At 37.5% G+C, this 5990-nt stretch overlaps 1 non-coding gene across 1 annotated transcript; it reads left to right on the top strand.

The window, feature by feature from the left end:
* The first annotated feature begins 1045 nt into the window (after positions 1–1045).
* Positions 1046–1152, top strand: LOC125578718. The gene has a single exon (XR_007316801.1). It is a non-coding gene; the product is annotated as a small nucleolar RNA R71 (small nucleolar RNA).
* Positions 1153–5990: the final 4838 nt, after the last annotated feature.

The raw sequence follows: 5990 nt of genomic DNA, 5'->3' as shown, positions 1-5990 counted from the left end.
ATCCTTGAAGGTTGTTCCTGCGATGGAGCATGGGAAAACAAACTTTCCAGGATCATCAACCTTAGGCAATACCTTCAATGCTGGTGTAGACAGTGCTTTGATATAGAGGACCTTGATCTCCTCTTGAGTCTCTCTACAGTGTTTAAAGAACTGGAGCAATGGACGAATCTGCAGAGCATCTTCGAATGCAAGTTCTTTAGGAAGCCTTCTCACCATCTTGTTAAAACCTATCAGCTGCTCTTCACTAATGGGATCCATCAGATGTCTAGGTGGAATTGGATAGGGAACCTTAGGAACATAGACTCGGACTGGTGGAGTTTCAGCAGGTTCGCTAGGAGCAATCACTTCAGAGCTAGCAGACTGCTCTGTGTTCTCTTCTGCGACTAGAATAGTCTCAGCAAACGGCTGCTCTACTGCATTACAGTGCTCAGTCCTTGGATTTTTATCAGTTCTTCCAGGGAGCGTCTCTTGTTGCCTCTTGACACTCTCAGCTGTTTGAGCAAGCTGAACATCGATCTTTCTTATATGGATCGCAAGATTGTCATACTTGTTATTCAGCTCAGTGAACATGTTGCCCATCCTGGTGTCTATTTCCGTGGTTACCTGATTCAACGCCTTGGCCTGAACCTACTGACCCTGCAACAGCTGTTGCATCATCATACCCAGACCCTTCAGCTCATCTGGTTGACTGTTCCCGGTAGCTGGAACAGCATGCGGATTGCTCTGCGGTTGTCGCTGGTTCTGGTTCTGAATATGCTCGGCCGTAGGTTGTTCCATGCTGAAAACGTGCCCTTGGTTGTTTTTCAGTAGCTGATCAACCTTGGCAGTCAGCTCATCTATTTTCTGGGTGTCAGAACTGTTTCCTTTCTTGGAGCAATCACTCTCCTCTTTCTTATTAGCTGAGCTAGCAGCCATGTTCTCAATCAGCTTAAACGCTCCAGCTGTGGTTTGAGTCATGAAGTCTCCATTGCTCGCAGAGTTTAGAGCACCTTGGTATTTCCAGTCCACTCCATCATAGAAAATGTCCAGGATATAATCATCATCAAATCCATGGTGAGGACATTCTCTGCGATAGTCATTGAAGCGCTCCCATGCGTCGCAGAAAAGCTCATCAGTGAGCTGTCTGAAGGAGGTGATCTTGTTTCTCAATGCAGCTGTTCTCGCCTTAGAGTAGAAATGGCTGAGGAACGCTGATCGGACCTGTTCCCATGAAGTGAGATAGCCGGTAGGGAGAGAGTTCAACCACCGTGCAGCTTTTCCATCAAGAGAGAATGGGAATAACATGCACGTGATGTAGTCTGGTGGAACACCATTCACGCGAGTGAAACTGCAGACTTTTTCGAAGCTCTCAATATGCTCCATTGGAATTTCTGTAGAGAGACCAGAGAACACCTTTCTCTGTACTAGACCGATCAAAGCAGGCTTGATCTCGAAGTCCTGCCTGGTGCAGAGTGGAAGAACAATGGCAGAGCGCGTAGTAGGGATGTTACGCGGAAGGTTTCTCTGCCCGATTGGAATAGTCTGCGCCTGGTGTTCCTGCTGCGCGAGAGCAGCCTGTTCAGCAGCATCCTGCTGAGCTTGGATGGTCTGCTGCATTTGTTGCATCTGCTGCTGCATGAGTGCCATAGCCGCAGCGAGATCATCCTGATTGGCGTGATCACCCATAGTGGTGTCAGTTTGCCTTGGCTGTTGACGATTTGTTCTTTCTAACCTTGCTAGCTCCTGGTTGGTAAATGTAACTAACTCTCCTTGTGCGTTTCTCCGAGTATGTCTACTGGTCATGCACCTGGAACATTAGCTGCAACAAAAAGGATAAGGCAAGTTAGAGGTCTTAGACTAAATAAATAACCGAAAAATAAAGGTAAAAAGATGGTCCCCGGCAACGGCGCCAATTTGATATTACGTGTATACGCACACCAAATAACCTAATGTGCACACTACCACAATCGAATGGTATGTCGATGTAGCACTTTAGGATCGAATCCACAGAGACCAACTATTACACTTTATCTTTATGGGATCAATATCAAGCTAAAACAATATGGGGGTTTTAAAGTTGATTTCGTAACAAGCAAGTAAAAAGATTAATTAAAGATTTCAGATGATTAAAATGCTAGCCTAGGATGGTTTGGTCGGGTGTTAAACAAGTGTGAGCCAAACAATTATTCAAGTTTAATTAAGAGCAAGTCTAGAACTCGGATCACTCAAGTAGAACAGCCCACTGTCGTGGTACTGCTCCCTATGCTGATCGATCTTGATACCTAAACTCTCGTTTGGATCAAGATGCGACAGCAAGCAATAGAGATCAAGTCCGATAGGTTCACCAAACACCCTAATATCTACTTTCGCTGATTAGGGATGCTAGGCTCATTCATAACAGATCTAGCAACCTATTACACGGTTAATGAACATGTTAAACCTAGGATCTAACATTAAGCGGCCAGATTAATGCAAGCATTAAGAACAGTTATGAATGAAGACAATCAATGGTTTCACTTATCTATGTTTAACTCACGGATCTAACACCCGAACACCCTAGACTAAGCAAGTTGACTACTCAGCCATGAACAGAGAAAACACAGAGATCAATTCTGAATAAGACTTCATGTAAATAAAAGAGATAGAAAGAGGGTTCAGGATAATCTTCTCTATGGTGAGAGAGATGGAGCCTTCTCCCTTTACAATCCAAAAGCACAAAAGTCTCCAATGGTTTTCTTCTGTCTATAATAGCGTAGTATGATAAAGAGAAACAGAAAATATGATATATCAAAGCCACAGGCGGCTGGGAGAGAAAATATGGATAACTAGGGCAAATCCCGTAATGATTGTAGTTTTCTAAAAAATCTCTGCCGCTGGAACACTCACTCGGAACAGTCATCAAGACTGTTCTGCGTGAAAACCACCAAATTGCATTGTTTTCTGCCTCTTTTGTTCCAGCTGATCCATCTCCCATAAAATGCAACTCCAGACCTGTAATGACTCCAAAAGAACTAGAAAGACTCGATAAAGACTTGAAAACCAATTTAAAAGCATATATACAAGATGTATAAAACACCATATATCATCTACAAGAACCCTTGTCTGGGATCGATTCAATGGTAGAAATTCTTCAATGTCTTAAATCAATGGGGACAAAACTCGAAACGGTCCAAGCCAATTTCTCTCCTCACGAATTCTCTGCGACCATGAACATTGAGACTCAGGTATATGTCCATTTCATTTTTTTCTAGGTTTTAGACTATTATTATTATTATTATTATTATTGATATTGAGATTTTGGAGATCTCTACATTTTCCCTGTTATACTTTTCTAGTTGAGCTAGTAGCCTTAAATAATATTTAGATTTGCATGATTACAAAACATATAGAAACCAAAAATATCCTGCGATTAGGTATAATTCAGTTCACGTTTCTATCGCTATGATATACATGCACACCACCGTATATAGGCTTCGAATGGTGACCATCATTCCGTCCCGCCCTGCAGTTAATAGTAACAAAAATCTCTACATATACTATATATCTATATATTTTTATAACTGTTAAAACCATACGCAGTTGAACCGCTTGTCCCGCACCACTCAAACCGTAATTACCATTGGGAGCCATAGTGCTAGTATATCAATAGTTATCTGAAAATTTGCTTTGTAGGTTGAAGTGACGGTAGTCTAAGAAAATATCAGAAAAAGTATCTTCAATTAAATATATTAAGTTGCCTAGTTATAAATATTGTGAAGCCAATACTACTAAATTTATTAGTGGTTGATATTTTAGAACTACTAAATTCCTTCCTAAATTGAATCATAGCCTACATTATTATCGACTCATCAGACTATACATACATAGATGAAATGAAATATATTTAGTACACTTAATTCAAAAAGTGAAAATTAATAGGGAAAACTGTTTTTTAGAGCAAAAAAATGGTAACTATGTCCCTTTAGACTAATCTATATTTTGTGTCATATTTTCCTATAACACCCTTTAATATTTTTGAAAATAAATTTAATAAATAGTTTTACAAACAAAAAAAATTTGGAAAAATAGTAACTTTTGATAAAATACCTATATGAACTTAGTGATATTTTTTCTAGTTATAAAAAAGTTAAAATTATAAATTTCATATTATGTTCTAAATAAAGTAGAAATGACATTCTACGAAGTAGAAAACGAAATCCACTTTTTTCATTGAATCTACAATGTTTAGAATATGTGATCTACGTAAATAGGAGTATTCTAAAAATATTTAGAATACACATTCCGCGCTTAACCTATCGTTCTAAAATCTTTAGAAATCAAAATCTACACATTAATATAAATCTAAAACACGTAGAAACCGACTTCTACAAATTTACTATAAATCTAAAACATGTAGAAATCAAAATCTAAACATTACTATAATTCTAAAAAACTGTAGAAACCGATTTCTACATATTAGTTGTATTCTACGGATAAGAAATCAGTTCCTAAAAATATGGAAACAAAATATTTGGGAATATTCACTTTTATATTTTGAAAAAAAAAATCAATTTAAAAAAAAAACGAAAAAGGAACAAAAAAAATAAAAAAAAAACCGTAAATTATTTAACCTTTATAGGTGAAGTTTCAGAAAATATTCATAACATATCGCTTTATTTTCTTGTCTTTTCTTCTTTTTGATAAAACATATTGTTTTCAATACTATCTATAATAACAAGGAAAAATTGTTTGTTTAGAGCAAAAAAATGATAACTATGTCATTTTAGACTAATTAATATCTATTTTGTATCATTTTGTCTATAATATTCTTTAATATTTTTGTAAATAAATTTAATAAATAGGTTTACAAACAAAAAAAATTTGGAAATATAGTAACTCTTGATAAAATACCTATATGAACTTAGTGGTATTTTTTTCAGTTCTAAAAAAGTTTAAATCATAATTTTCAGATTATGTTCTAAATAAAGTAGAAATGACAATCTACGAAGTAGAAAACAAAATCCACTTTTTTCATTGAATCTACAATGTTTAGAATATGTGATCTACGTAAATAAGAGTATTCTAAAAATATTTAGAATATACATTCCGCGCTTAACCTACCGATCTAAAATCTTTAGAAATCAAAATCTACACATTAATATAAATCTAAAACATGTAGTAACCGACTTCTACAGATTTACTATAGATTTAAAACATGTAGAAATCAAAATCTACACATTACTATAATTCTAAAAACCTGTAGAAATCTATTTCTACAGATTAGTTGTATTCTACGGATAAGAAATCAGTTCCTAAATATAGGAAATGTATTTGATATATTGAACGTAATGTACAATAGAGGTTTATATACAGAGTTAGTCTTGGAGACTAAGTTAGATCATAACTAACATTTCCTAAAACAGAGGAATGCATATATACTATAGTTAAGGGGAGATCTTTATACTATCTCTCTTACACGCCCCCTCAAGCTGCAGCGTGGGTGTCACGCCAAGCTTGTTCCGCAGTTCCAAGAAGCGAGCTCGAGTGAGTGGCTTCGTTAATGCATCCGCTAGCTGATCACGAGTGTTGACATGTGAAACAGTTAGAGCTCCGCGTTGTACTTGTCCCCGAACAAAGTGGTAGTCAATGGCGATGTGTTTCATACGAGAATGGAAGATCGGATTGGCACAGAGGAATGTGGCTCCTACATTGTCGCAGAAAACGACTGGAGCTGCTGGAAGCGAGACACCAAGCTCAGAGAGAAGACTGCAAATCCATATAAGTTCTGATGTGGCATTTGCAACAGCACGATACTCCGCTTCGGTAGATGATCTTGCAACACCATTTTGTTTCTTTGAAGACCAGGATATGGGATGTTGACCGAGGTAGATGACATAGGAGTTTGTGGAGACATAGTCATCACTGTCACCAGCCCAGTCGGCATCTGAGTAAGCTCGAAGTACGAGGTTGTTCTTGGCAGAGTAGAAAACACCATGTGTCGGAGTTCCAGCGAGATAGCGTAGGATGCGTTT

The sequence above is a fragment of the Brassica napus genome, chromosome A9 (assembly GCF_020379485.1).
Source record: "Brassica napus cultivar Da-Ae chromosome A9, Da-Ae, whole genome shotgun sequence".
Taxonomy (NCBI): Eukaryota; Viridiplantae; Streptophyta; class Magnoliopsida; order Brassicales; family Brassicaceae; genus Brassica; species Brassica napus.
The sequence above is the reverse complement of the archived record's forward strand: the minus strand, read 5'-3'. Positions and strand labels throughout refer to the sequence as shown.